The sequence below is a fragment of the Crocodylus porosus genome, unplaced genomic scaffold, assembly GCF_001723895.1.
Source record: "Crocodylus porosus isolate Cpor-Errol unplaced genomic scaffold, CroPor_comp1, whole genome shotgun sequence".
NCBI classification, from domain to species: Eukaryota; Metazoa; Chordata; order Crocodylia; family Crocodylidae; genus Crocodylus; species Crocodylus porosus.
In genome coordinates, this window is record NW_017728931.1 from 23493518 (window position 1) to 23508781 (window position 15264).

Consider the following 15264-nt stretch of genomic DNA (forward strand, 5'->3'; position numbering starts at 1 on the left):
CATAGCAGGCATGGGCATCCTGTGTGACTGATGAAAGACTGACGCAAAGTACCTATTTAATAGGTTGGCTTTTTCCTGGGTGTCAGTTGTCAGTTGCCCCATCTGGTTTAGCAGGGGTCCAAATCCTTCTCACTGGCCACCTACAGGTGTCAGTCTCCCCCCCACACACACACTCTCCCTCCCCCTTCTACTCTCCCTCCCTTTTCTAACTGTAAGTCAAGCTGTCCGAAGCATCTGAAGCACATCCAAAGTGCTTTGGATGCTCCAAACTGCTTTGGATAGCTTGCCTGAGCCCATGCTTCTATCTGGACATGCTGCCATCCAAAGTGGCACCGGATCTGAAGTGCGATCTGAAGACTTGCACAGCCCTAATAAGGTGTTTGGGATGGTTGGATATCTCCTCTCAGTACTGACTGTTATGTCTGAGTGTTTCTGTATTCTGTTTGCTCATTCTGCAAGCCTGGCATTGATCTATTCCTGATTGTTGTATAGAACGCTGATAAGGTGGTTCCTCAGTTTCCAAGAGGGAGTTAGAATAGGCTACTTGTTACATAGAATGGAGTGGATTGGTCACCTGGAGTCTCTTGGTTATGATATTCATTTGGTTGCATCTGGTCAGAAAGAAGATACCCAAGCAAGTTTCTTGGGTAGATTGATTGTAGCCATTTGGCTAAGTGTGGTGCTATCCGCATGTGTTAGTCTGAAGTCAGGCAGAAGACGGTAGAAATGCCTTCTGCCTGACTTCAGACTAACACAGCTAATTATCTATTTCTAGAGAAGACGGTGTAATGGTATTAAGGGAGCCCAGTTTCGTTGAGAAAGGATGGCATGATGAAGGTTAAAGAAGGACCTTAGCAGAAGGGGGTCCTAACCTAAAACCACATGTTGCCTTCAGGAATCATAGACAATTAGGGTTGGAAGGGGCCTCAGGAAGTCATCTAGTACAACCCCCTGCTCAAAACAGGATCAGCCCTAACTATATCATCCCAGACGGCTTTGTCTACCTGGGTCTTAAACTCTAAAGATGGAGATTTCACAACCTCTCAAGGTAGTCTGATCCAGTACTTTACTACCCTCCTTGTGAGAGAGTTTTTGTTATATAACCTAAACTTCCCTTGCTGCAACTTGACAGCATTGCTCCTTGTTCCATCATCTGCCACCACTGAGAACAGTCTAGCTCCATCCTCTCTGGAACCACCCTTCAGGTAACTGAAGGCTGTTACTAAATCCCTCCTCCCCACCAGTCTTCTTTTCTCCAGACTAAATGAGTTCTTCTCTTAAGTCATTCCCCAGCCCTCCAACCAGTTCTCCAGCCATTTTCATTGCCCCCTGTTGGACTCTCCAATTTGTCCACATCCTTTCTGTTGTAGGAGAGGGGTGGGGGTCCATAACTGGGCACAGTACTCCAGATGTGGCTTCACCAGTGCTGAATAAAGTGAAATAATCACTTCCCTTGATCTACTGGCAACGCTTCTACTAATGCAGCTCAGTATGCTCATAGCCTTCTTCGCAACAAGAGTACACTGTTGACTTAAATTCAGCTTATTGTCCATTGTAACACCTAGGTCCTTTTCGGCAGAGCTGCTGATTAGTCAGTGAGTCCCCAGTCTTTTATTCTTTTTTTTTGGAAAAAGGACAGCTAACTCTGGGGATGGATGAACTGAGAATTGTCACAGTTAAAGTATCAGTCTCTAGTGATTGAGTTAAAGCAGGTTTTGTAGGTGAGAGATGTAACATACCTGTGGATTAGGCATAGGAGATCATGTACTGCTCAACAGCCCATGAGTTATATAAATACTCATTTTATCACCATTGTTTGGAATTGAGCTGAAATAAATATGTGGCTGCTATATAAATTAAAATATACTGTATTGCGCCAGAACATCTCTGGGAAGGAAAAACCACCATGAACATAGCCAGTAATGCCAATGCATTTGTGAAGTGGTTTGGGTGGGCAAGCTAGTGGTGACCTGATAGGAGACAGAACCCCAAACTATTGCATATCTTCTTTTCAGAGATGCTGAGTGTCTTTAACATTGCATCTGCAATAGCTTATAGTAATATTGTCTTGTGTTTGGTAATTTAAGATTCTTCAATCCAACAACACTATACTTGTTGCAGATATTGCAGTTTTCCAGAAATATTCCAGTTCCAGGGGAATTTGCTTCACTGATGTTCATTGCAGCCCTCTTTAATTTCTTTTTGGTGACTGCTGTAGCAAAATAATTTACTGGCAGGTCTTTTGGTGAAAATAGTTGCTGAGCCAGCAATCATGCATAACCTTATCTTAAAATCCTTGTCTATATCTGTGCTTACAATTAAGCATGGGCTGAAGTGCTATGTGAGATTGTGGCCAGAAGAAACTTTATATGAATACTGGAAAATATTCATGGAAAGTAAAGGCTAATCATCAATACATGCACCAGAAATAAGATTCCAACCATTACATTTATCCAGTCAGGGAAAAAACACCCTCCATGTGATCTTTGTATTCAATTACAGCTCACCAGGAGAACCAGTAAAAGCAGGTTTTGATTTGAATGAGTTATGACCCCCTGAAAACTGCATTGTTCATAAGCCCAGTAAATTGGCATAATGAGATCACTGTGCTTATAGTGTGTGCAGCTCGAAAAGGCCTCATTACACAGGCATGCCTGGCTGGCTGAATTGCACACTGGTAAATGTAACGAAGGTACACAGTCTAATGCTGTGTGTGTGTTGCAGTTCTGGTGTGACAGGAGTACAGCATGCACAGCTGGAGAGAAACTCATTAGAAGCCTCAGGTGAAAGAGGGTGAGGGAGCCTACAGGACTTGAAGTTTAGTTTTAGTTTTCCTGGTGCAACCAAAATAAAAGTAGACTGACAAAGTCTGTGGCTATGCTTCCCTTCATTTCATTTATCCCCTTCAGCACTCTTTACAAACCAAAACTAAACAATACCAGTAGGACAGTTTTTGTCTCCAGGGCTCCTGCTATCTCTTAAAGTAAACATCCCTGTTGAGGGAAGTAGCCATGTGGAGAGGCTCTGAGCCACCCTGCTGGCACATGGGAGTCTGGAAGAAACATGCTGCAAAGTAAAACATGCACACTACCGAAACTATGGGTACTTGCTGGCAAGCATATCGCACATGATCTCACTGCACCCCTTAGCATGAAAGTCAGAGTTCCCCCATTGCAAAATGCCACCAAGTAAGAGACAAAAGGATTTTTGTGGGTGATACCTTTTAGTGGACCAGCTTTATAGTTGGGAGGGACATAGACAAGCTTCTGGGTACCAGAGAGGAAAGGTAAAGGGGTGCCTGAAAATGATTTATGTCTCTCCCAACTAAGTAGTTGGTCCAATAAAAGATAACACCCATAAAAATCCTTGCCCCTCACATTTTTCCTGGACCATCACAGCTATATCACTGCAGAGCTACCACCAAATAAGAGAACAGGTTCTCTTATCAAAGTTGTAATCCTGTCACAGAGCTCCATGATCCCATTTCCCAGACTATCTATACAAGATAGGATTCCTGCTCTCATAACTGTATCTGTCTTGTATTCCCTTATTCACAGTACCTCTGCTGTGACCATGTATACACACTGGGTCTGTGAACTGGATAGGCAAACTGGATAGGATTCAACTCAGCGTTTGGTTCAGTGGAGGTTTAGCTATTGACTTCAGGAGAACCAGGAGCTCATTGTTGGTGTTTCCTTGCAGATAGAGAAACAATTTAGTAAATAGGATATTGTAACATAATTTCCGATTTTATCATTTCTTAGACCATGTCCATGGTTGCCCCAGCTGTGCCTGGCACCAATACTGAGAAGCACACTTACTACTTACCCCACTTGCCCTTCTCAGTATATACCAAAGCCCAGAAACAAGGTACTAAAACCAGCTTGGACCTCCCATGAGCCCATGCTTCTCCACTACTTTTGGTCTCTCTGTCTCAGGACTGTGTCCTAGCTTTTCTTTGGGGCTGTGCTCAGCTGACAAAATCAATTCCTTTCTGGGATTTTGTGCATGTTGAACAGGACTGAATAAATGTGGCACCCTTCTTAACTACAGTTCCAGCACAGTGCAGAGGTGGTATCTGTGTTAATCTCAGTTGCTGTATGCGTCTTACTCATGGGTTTCATTCTTGAATTTCAGGCTCATACCATTAGATAAAGGCCTTGATTAACGTTTTAAAAAATACATATCTATATACACACACAGGAGAAGAATTTGGACTGGTTCCCTCGGATGAGAGCCATGTCCCTCGTTAGCAATGAGGGTGACAATGAGCAAAACGAGATTAGAAACCTGCAAGAAAAGCTGGAGTCCACCATGAGCCTTGTGAAACAGTTGTCTGGCCAGCTGGCTGAGCTCAAGGAACAGGTAAGTAATTCTGAGCAGGTAAAAAAAAAACAATTGTGTGCATATGAGTTTCTGTCAGGTAATGGCCACAACGCTTTAAAAAGGGCCTGTCTGAATAAGGTTTTACTCAACAAAGCTTTTAGAGCCAATGCACAGGTACCATTCTGGAAAGAGATTTAATTCTATTCATCACACTAAAAAGCAGGTAAGCAAAAACATTCAGTTTTGTAACCCTACTAGTGGGGATGGGGGAGGAGAATTCAATTGCTAGGCAAAGGCCCCCTCTACCCAATAAAAAGCTCCAACCAGCTATAAAGTTAGACTTTGAACATGTGTACTAACTTCATAGCTGGTTGCTATCCAGCTTTAATTTGCACATGTAGCAGGGTCTCTCCTGTTAGCTGATAGGTCTCCCAGCTGCAGGGGTGCACCATGCCCAGTGTGAAATCCCCAAGCCCTAGGGATCACAGCAGCCACAATCCCCAGTGTTGGGATTTCACAGACTCCCAAGCCCTAGGGATTTCAGCAGCCCCTATCCCCAGGGTCCATGGCACCCTCTGCACCAGCAATATGGTGCAGTGGGATCTAACGTGCAATTACGTAAATCACACATTAGATCCCTTCATGCCTTTACCTATACGTGTAGAGGGGGCCAATGTGAATGAAAAAATGGTGGGTTCATCCTACTATAGGGAATAGCTGTAGATAAGGTGAAATCCATCCAGAATGCTCCTGGTCAAAGAATGTTTTCCTAGCCCGTGTCTTTAGCCATATTCCTCTCTCTGTGTTACCCCCACCCCACCCCACCCTGGGTCCCCTTTTCTATATTGCATGAAACCTGAGTTTCTTCTCTTCCCTGCTATGCCCTTTCACAGGCCATCCTCACCCTCCTTTTCATCTCATTCAGTGATAGGAAGTGAATGTTTGCTTCCTGGAGGCCCATGATGACAGCTTCCTTACTTGCTCCTTAGTTTTGTGGCCAAACAGCTTCATCTTTTCTCCCTCATGCTTAGGAGTATCTCCCCATAAACATCTCCCTTCTAACCTTCCTTCACATCCCTATTTAAAACTCCCATGACATGATACCTACAAAAAGACTTGACAAAGGCTGGGTGCTGTGGTACTGAGACCACTGACTTTTATATGGATCAGTACTGTCCCATTTTTTTCCTGCACCTTCCCTTTCCCTCCCCCCTGCTTCTTGCTTCTCTCCCCACCCCTCCCCCAGAATCCACCTATTCCCTTTTGTTTTTTACTTACCTTTTAAGGTCTCTGGGGAAGGTGCTGTCTCCATTCTGTGTTTGTACAGCATTTGACACAGAGGGGTCTTTATTGGTGACAGGGACTCCTTAGTGCTATTGTAGGACAAATAAGAAATAATAACATAGTCTAAAATTTGCCACCAAAAATGAAGATGAAATGTTCATACTCAGTATGAGTCAAATCCCATTCTTCAAAGGAATCCCTTTCTTGTAATTTTTAATGATGAAAAAATCCACTCTCTGTTATTTTGCTTATGTATACCTTGCAACTATGCTCTTCTAATGCTGTTGCACTGTGATTGTATGTGCTGGTGCTAAATAATAGTAAAAAACCTCATCTCTTATCTCCCTTTCCACCTTAGATGACAGAACAAAGGAAAAATAAGCAGAGGCTGGGCTTTCTTGGATCAAACACACCCCATGTGAATCATCACATGCCACCACACTGATACCATGGGGAGAAACTGTGACTAGCCTTTCATCAGTATTCTTGCTTTATTACAGAATAAAAAGCTGAGATTGAGAGGAGTGAACAGTGCCTATTGTTACAAAGTTGAAAACAACTGAGTGCCAAGATGTTAAGTGGTTTAGCTCTGGGAACAATTTGTAACTGTTTTTTATGGTTGAAAGGGACCAGAACCTAAAATGCAAGAGATACAAGAGAATTTGTCTGTATTCATTCTTCAGGCCCAACTCTGCAGGGTTTACACTCTTTGCAATTCAATTGGCTCGAATGGTGACTGTATGCAATGCAAGTCAGGGAAGTATTTGGTTGTGTTCTTAGTACTGTTTTAAGATTTCTGCTCAAAGTAATGGAATACTGAGGCAAGGAGGAAATAGCTTATTAGCACACATGCGACAGTCTTCTTCAGAATCAGTAGAAGTCATTTCTTGTCTTACTTGCCAAACAGCAACATTAGTTATATTTGATTGGCATTTACTATTTTTAAATTACCATAAATATGTCAGCAGGAAAAGTAATAACATTGCAGCAAGTTAACTTCTATTACAGTGGGGAAAAAACCCTGAAAAGACTTTAAAAAAAAAAAGAATTTGCAAAGAGAAACATCAATGCTTTTGAATTTTAGCTGTCACCATGCAATTTCTTATTTATAACATGGAGTACAATGGATCCACAGCTGTGGGAACTTTATGCACAGAACATTGGCAACATAACTGGAAATGATTTCTTTCTCCTGGATTCAGATGTTCTCTATTAATATGGCTGCAAGTGGAGAATTCACATACTGCAGTGTGTAATAATGTTTTAAATTCAAGCTCCAAAGAAGGATTTAGAAAAATGTATATATGTTAAAAGGTGTATTGGAGATTTTCTTTTCTGGAAAATCTTAGACAGGATTGACTAGGGGGAATTGTCATTGGTATTATTACCTTCTGTAAGCAGCCAGTAGGTAGTATTTAACTTAAGTAAATCAGCACCACATCTCACTATCTCCACTCAGTCCTACTTTCAATAGGAATTTTTCTCGAGGTAAGAATTAAAGTCTCACATGTGCATGTTACGGCCATTGACCTTGGTGGGAAACAGGATCTGGCCCTTAGTTAAAGACATCTGGGGTATCCATCTGACTCATAGGTGTGCATTTGTCAGCTATATTGTTGCAATGATTTTTAAGAGAAATTTACAGTTTGTTAAAAGCCAAAAAACATTTAGGGGAAAGGTTTACAAGTCACAAAGGCAAGTTAAATTCCTGACTCCTATGGATTATAGGAGTTGGCTACCTAACTGCTTTCTACTTTAATTTTTAAGAAGAACCTCTTAGGTTTGGGTATTAGTCAAGGATTTGAAGAAATATTCATCAGAACTGTTTGAGATTTTTTTTTCACTGCAGAAAATTTTGGTGAAAACAAACAAAAAATGATAGTGTCGGAGTGATGTTGTAGCCATGGTGGTACAGGAAATGTGAAAGGCAAAAAATGTTGTTTTTAAGTGAAATATTTTGTCAAAAGATTATTTTTTGTTACTGAGCACAGCTGAACACAAACATTCTCAATTCTGGAATAACACAAACAAAATGTCAGCTTTTCCCCTGAAAATTCCCATTTCGACATTATTTGTCACAGGTTTCATTTTCATGAAGACCTTTTTGACTAACTCCAGTGTTTATGACATTTACTTCAAAATAAATTGGCAATATTATTTTTGTATTATAAAAAACAGGTCAGGAAGCAGCTAGCAGATCTGAGACCAAGAGAAGGGATATTTTTTTCTGAATGAAAACCAGATCTCTTTATGGCTATCCTTGGAAGCCATATCTTATACATAGCATAATGAGGTTGGTGGAAGAAAGGGAGATTTGAGAGCTGATTCTGTTTTCATTAGGTTTCTCCTTGGCTTTAATAGATGGGGGGGCACTTCAAGAAATTCAGTCTGAGTTGGAGCCAGAGCCTTGTGTATGTTAGAAAGGAAAGCTTGATATCTGGTGTGAGTTTACTTTGACAGGCTGTAGATCCTTATATGGTTTTGATCCTGAGAGTTGCCAAACATATAGAGGATCACATTGTGCCTTTTCCCCTTTACAAAATGTCATCCCAATTCAGGCCCAGCCTACATACTCCCCCTTCACATACACCACGTGGGTAAGAAAGTGTTGCTTAAAAGGGATGCCACTAGGGCAACAGAAGATGATGATCATGGCCTAAATAGTTTGCTGCATCCCTTCCTCCACCAGTTCAGAACCATTGCATAGCCAGTGTTCCAGTTGGTTCACAGGGAGGGAAGAATCCATGTGAGCTAGATTGAGGCCAAGTTGAGTTAAAATCTATCTACAGAGTATGCTCTCATTCACAACTGAAATTAAGTGTTTGGCATTAGGTTCCTTTCCACCTGCTACAGCCTCTTGTAGAAGAAATAGGGTGCAAGGGCAGTATGGGTCTTGAGGTACAATGTTCCTAGGCAAGAGAAAGCCCTCAAGCAAAGCATGGCAGTGAATGATTTGGGATCTAGAGAGTTGGAGACCTCCTTGAATCTTTAGACTCTACAGAGGTGTGAGGCTGAACATTCTCATCTGTCCTGAATAGCACCTTGAAGAGAATCTTCAATAGAATCTTGATGAGCCTCTTGGAATTTTGGGAGTCCAGAGTTCCAGAATTCTAGGACATATGAATAGGTTCCTATCCTTGCACAAGCAGTGTGTCAGAGACCTTGTTGAGACTGGAGTTTTAGCCTCCAAAGAAGCTGTACTGGTGCTAAGGCCTACTAGAGTTGCAGTCCACCAGTGTCACCCATGGCTTGTTTGAAACTAGTGTATAACTTGTTTGACTGGGATGTCATGCCAGTGATTTGCATTCACTCTAGGTTTTTGCATGACTATATCAGTGACCATAGCCCTGGTGCAGGCAAAGCCGGATTTACTCATTTGCTGTGGTGTGAAATCTGTGCAGTTGCACGTGGCTGTCAAAATTGGTATAAGTAACTATTGCCTCAGGCCTTATAGCTCTTATTAATTTACTTTATACAGTTCATCAAATCTAATGTTGAATAATAGTGATTCCCTTTACTCACACTCACATTACTTTTGGTAGTATATAGCAATTGTTGCAACTACAATATGTTAACGATTGTAATTTGTGGAGGGAGGAAGCATTGGATAATACTGGAAGTAGCTGGCACTTTTGTTGTTTACAGCTGGAAAACCAACTGAACCACTGCACGTAAAGGGAGGTTCCTGCTGTATGAGCTGGAAAACTTGAGAATAGACTTATTTGTGCTGTTGATTTGTGCACTAAATTCCTGATAGCCGTTCCAAGCTATTCTTTCTCTTTCTGTCCTCGGACTGCTTGTAACGTTCACCTTCAGCTCAAGAACTCAGCTATTACAGCACTGCTGTTTAGAAGAAATCTAAGGCTTCAAAAACAAGATGTAATAGATGCCAATTAATGTTTGTCATGGTGCCTTTCTGATATTTATAGCTTCAGAGACAGACCTCCTGAATCAATAACAGTGGAAAATGCAACTTGCACAGATTGTAAATAGTTTTCACTTCTGTCTTTTGGCATGTTAGCTGATTTTTGCCAGAAATTAAGGTCCAGTCCTGCAGCCCTTACTCATGTGAGTAATCTTTATTGACACAGCTGTTACCATTACCTTCACCACAGGACTTTTTACATGAGCAACAGTTGCAGGACAAGGTTCCAAATATTTAAAAGTTCTAAAAAAAAATCTCATCAGTGAATTTATGAAAAGTAACAAGGGAGAAATCACTGTTTTATATACATATTTGTATGTATATCTTTGTTTAATGCAGTTAAGATATCCTAGTGCTATGCAAGTATCATCAGTAACACTTGTGTATTTATATGAAATGATTGAAAAGAATATAAACACCTAAGAGCCTTTAATGCCTTAGAGGGATTATAACTATAAACTACTTTGCAGTTAAAATCTATGAAAGCAAATATGTCCATTGCTGCTGAATGTAACTTTTAATAAAAAATGCCATTTTATATTTAGTCATTTCCTTTTGGTCTGTTGCAGAACTATGTGCAAATGTGTGGCTGAATTAAAATAGTCTTAGAATAGATGAGGTGTTTATGATGCATGAGTGACTAGGCTATTACAACAACCCTACCATGTATATGTATTAGTTTTTCTACATCACAGATCTTCTTGTGATGAAGAAGACTCCAAGCCAGCAAGGCAATTAAGTGCTTGCTTTAACTTGAAGAATAAGAGTAGCCCTAGTAAAATCAAAGGGCAAGATTGGCATTTAGACACTTAAAGAAGCAGAAAGGCATTCAGGTTGAGTTAAGGGCCTAATCTGCTGGGTTGGTTTGGAAAAACTCACTCACCATCTATATATACATGTAGCACCTAAATGCCTTTGAAAATGTGGCTGAGTATGGCAATGATTAAGCATGCTATTAAAGGGTCTGCTGGATCAGAGCCTACACTTCTGTATGGGCCTTGTTACACCTTACATGTGAGCCACACAAAAATTGATTTCTGTTAGCACTATCTTGCATTTGGAGCAGTCACACTTCAGGCCATCAGGGGCCTGGAGGACTGAAAGGTAAGAAATCTCCCATTCCAGGCTTCCCCCTACCTCCCCGGTGCTCCCCTGGTTCCCCCACGTATGGGATTCCCTCCCCCCACCCCTCGAGGAAGTTTCCTTCCCCCCTCCCTAGGGCATTGCTTACTTGTGGCAACCTGTGCTGTCTGTCCCAGGGGAGCAGGCAGGGAAGAGTTAATCTTCCTGCCCAGCCTCTACTGCTTCCAGTTGTTGTTTTTCTATCCCAGAGATCAGCAGCAATGGTGTTGGCTGGGTAGGCAGGTTAACCACCCTGCCTGCTCCCCAGGACAGACAGCATGAGCAACCTCAAGTAACTGGGGGGAGGGGAGGGGGAAGCAATAAGGAGGGATCTAGGGTGCTGGGGATGGGCAGGAAGCTGTGGGCCTGATCTGGGTGAGCACAGGGAAAGGAGCGGGGTGGGTTTACACTAAGGTGTAGCCTAGCATGACTACACCCTAGTGTAACATGAGCTGGCTAGCATGGATCAGAAATAATCCTGCCCTGGAGCGGTATAACTTTGAGCCACTTGATAAATGAGTGCTTAAAACCACTTTACGGCATTAATGTGTGGACAATCCAGGGGTTAAGAGCTCCAGGAGCAGCTCAAAATTACCATGTAACAAGCCTTTATCATGAAGGAAAAGGTCACTTTTGAGATTTAATTGGCACTTTCCCTGGGAATGTCAGCAGGGAGGTCACAGAAGGACTGGGCCATAATACAGAACTACCTTCATCATTAGCTGCAGTTCTTCCAGATCATGAAGAATATTACCTCAGCCTAAAGGGAAGCTTGGTCTCAAAGTCAGTTGGAACAGAGGATGCCCAGATCAGACCCTTAGCAAACATCATTCTCCAAGGTCATCTTTCTGGAGGTGCCTTCCATTAACACTGAAAGCCAGTTGAAGTATGAAAAATAATATTGTATTTCCATCAGTCTTAAGTATTTCCAAGAATAAATTTCTGGTTATTCATATGCAGACAAGGTTCTTTGGGTAGATGTGATATCTTTTATTAGGCCAACTCAAATAGTTGAAAAAATTCTTCTTAGCAAACTTTCGGGTGCAAACACCCTTTGTCAGTCTGAGGAAGCATCTGCAGCTGCTCTGTGCACTTCCTGGATGTGGTTGTAAAGCAACGAGAGACTATGTATACAAGAAAGTAAATATGGGTTTCTTGCCTCTGGCTGCTTTATCAACACAGCTACAACCTACACTCCTGGTTATTCATATGGGAGATTTGCTGTCTCATACACATCATGTTCTTGTTCTTGACTTTTTTAATTGTGGGAAACCATCCTTCAAATCATAAGAAAACAAAAGTTAGTTTAAAGGTCCCTTAGGGTACTGACTGGTGGAAGTAGTCTAATGTAATCTACCTGTAGGTTTTATATATTTAACTTTCTGTAGAATGGTGATTTTTCAGTTTGACATTCATTCCCTCTACATAAGTTCTTGAAGTCAGAAATTGGGAAATAGAGCAGTGTATTTCCTCTAAGAAAATAGGCTAAGTAAGTACCCAGAGAGCTGCCCTTAAATAAAATTATATTCATTTACCAGGAAGAGATGATTTGCAAAAGAAGTGTGGCAGAGGAAATACAGCCTGCAAGTGATTCTTGTTCCAAACTTGTTTTAGAATTTTGCTCTTCATCAAAAAAATGAGATTTCTTAATTATGACAACATATGGCAAAGTGCTATTGGATTTAATAAAGCATGATAGTCTTTCTGTTAAAGTTTTTACATTAGCCTATAGAACTATTGATTATTTATGGGCCAAGATTTATCTATTTTTGAAACAGTTGACCCAAAAGGTATCTGTTTAATTCAGTATATGTAACTAACTTCCTTAATTTCAGTGACATGGGCTTCTTCAGTGGTTTCACCCAGAATTAGGGTCCTTGGCTTAGTCAGATACTGTGCCAAAGGTATCTGCAGGCTTGGGTGTTATCTTTGTAATAAGAATGCCTGTCCTGCAGTGACTACAACAAAGCTTATGGTCAAGTAAAGAAAACTAAAATTGAAATCTGCTGACCTTTTTTCTGTCCCAAAACTCTGATAAGAACAACTGACCATATGACAACTGAATGTTTTATCCACTTCTCTCACAAAATCACCTTAAATAAGCCTGAAACAACTAAAAAGAAAATCAAGCTCAAGGAATTTTAAAAATTCTAATATTATAAAAGCTTAAGTCTGTCTGTGTCTGTAATGCTTTATTTGCACTCTGATTGGCTGACGGAAACAGCCAATCAAAGTACTCCAAGCATGGGGGAGCGCCACCATGATTCCGAAGCTGCGCTAAGGACTGGACAGAGGGTGGGGGAGCTGAGCCTAGCACTGCTGGTCTTGGCTCCCCCACCTCAGTCCCTGCAGGAGGCAGAACAGCAGCAGCATGGGGCGTTAGGTGGCGGTGCTCCATCCCAGCCCCCTCCCCACACCTTGCCCCCCATCACTCTTGATGGGCAGTTGGCTAGTCAATCCATATTTTCTATGTTGTTTATATGCTACACTTTCCTGGATTTCAGGCAGGAAGTTACAAGGTGCAGGATAAATAGCCTTTACAATTTGGCAATTTCAGTTTCTCAATAGCTGTAAACAGCCAACAACTAGAAAGAATGCTTACTCTATTACCTCCCTCTCAGTACATCTTGAGAAATCATTCTATTCAGAATTCACAGAATGGAACACTAATATTGAGAAATTAAAGATAAATAGGCAGGAGCTGTTGAGTTAAGTTGGACGTTCAGCTACTTGTGCATGCATCCTGAAATGTTTCCATTCCTTCCTTTGACTTATCCTTGTCTGACAAGGTATTTAGCAGAATTCACAGATTTGTTGGAATCTGACAGAGTTGCACTGTGAGCATTTCTGCTACATCCACAAACTTGCGACCTCTACATTGGCAACTGTGCACCTTAGTGCCCATGCCACCTCAGACCCCATGTTTCTGTTTAAAGTGCCATAAATAATTTTCTGTCAATGACCATATGAAAAATATAGTTCAGTGCAAATGGAACGTTCTTAACCTGGTTCTTCATGCAGGAAGCTATAAGATAATATTGACAAGCTTCAGACTTGGCTTGATTTTTAAACCTAAGCGAGATCTCTTACAAATGCAAAACCTGAAGAAGCTCCAAGTACAAAGAGAAGCACTCTTCCCTGCTGCTAAAAATGCCAACGAGGAACTTTGGAAACCTACCGTAAGGACAGGCCAGTGTAGGCCCTCCAAAGAAGACTGTAATAGTGCCAATTAAGCACTGCTGACTCTTTTTCAAGTCATGGTGAGCCACTGCATTGCATACATTTTTACTCCTACAGCTGACCTATGCCTTTCTTTCCTATTTCCAAGGATTCCTGTTTCTTTACCCGTCTTAAATTCCTGGCAAACATTATGAAACAGGCCCCCAAACAATTCACCCAGAATCCCTCTGTCACCCCTTCTCTCATCCTGACATGTATGATTAGTGTGGCCCTAACCTCCATGAGCAATACCAAGCTGGCCTATGCCTCGTCTGCACATACACTTTTGGAGTATCCCCAGACTTGTGACAAGAACACCCAGTTCCAATCACAAGTGGTAGCTAATTAGCATGTGGATCCTTTGTGTGTGTGTTGGGGGAGTGGTATCTGGAGTATACACATATATTGATTAGCACCGAGCTATGGGGTCAGTTTTGAATGTTTTGAAATGATGTTGACTGGTGGGGCCCAGCCCAATGATCTGTGTTAAGTCATAAGCCTTTTGGCTTCAGACTGATAGCATTTATATTTGGTATTAGTATCATGCATAATCCATTTGGCTAAGATCAAGTGCAGTTTTACCTTCCTGGCTGAAAAAGCAACTGGAAAAGGTGGAGTGGATGGTTTAAAAACAGATCACCTGAGCAGAGTGTTGGCACAAGGAAAAAGAAAAGAACTATGAGAAAGGACTGGCAGAAGAAGATTCCTGGTAAGTGTTTGGACCCTGTCTGAATACTGGACCAGACCTTTAAAGGTGGACATGATCCAACTGGATTTTAGCTGTAGAAGATCTTGAAAGTGAACCCTAGAGATCTGGTCAGGCTAGCAACTTTGCCTGGAGGGCTGGAATGGGCTGGCTTGTACTGGGACTTCATATTCCAAGACCTCCTGAGCTTTAAGGCTTTCTGGAAGATGCCCAAGAGGAAGAGAGAGGGCCCAGGGCTTCAGTTATTTGACTTTGGAGGCCTGGAGGGGAACTGGGAGTGTATAGTGATTGTAAAGATGTTTAACCTGGCAATGAAGGAAGACAGCTTAATGAGCTGGCTCATCAGGTACTGTAAAAAGGTGGGTGAGGTCAAAAAGATACAGGACCCCAATGGGATCTGGACTGGGGCTTGGCAGGCTTGTTTACTGCTAGGGGAGGGACCTAGAAAACCCTGGGGGAGTAAACTGTTTCCCACCAGCAATAGCCCTGGGGGAAAACAGGGAGTTTATGATTTACCATGGCCAGCCAAAACTTTTCAGGAGATGTGAAGAAGGAGATTTAGCTTTGGTCTGCCCTTACACCATATGCTCAATATGCAGGAAGAAGGGCCACGTAGCAAAAGAAGGGCTGTGTTCTGCTTCTGCCGCCTGTCCTTTGCAAACAGAGCAAGGCAGCAAAGAAA

General features: G+C 41.8%; 1 long non-coding RNA gene across 1 annotated transcript; it reads left to right on the top strand.

The window, feature by feature from the left end:
• Positions 1-1504: 1504 nt before the first annotated feature.
• Positions 1505-6658, top strand: LOC109316378. Its single transcript, XR_002102826.1, has 2 exons — positions 1505-4365; positions 5969-6658. It is a non-coding gene; the product is annotated as an uncharacterized LOC109316378 (long non-coding RNA).
• Positions 6659-15264: the final 8606 nt, after the last annotated feature.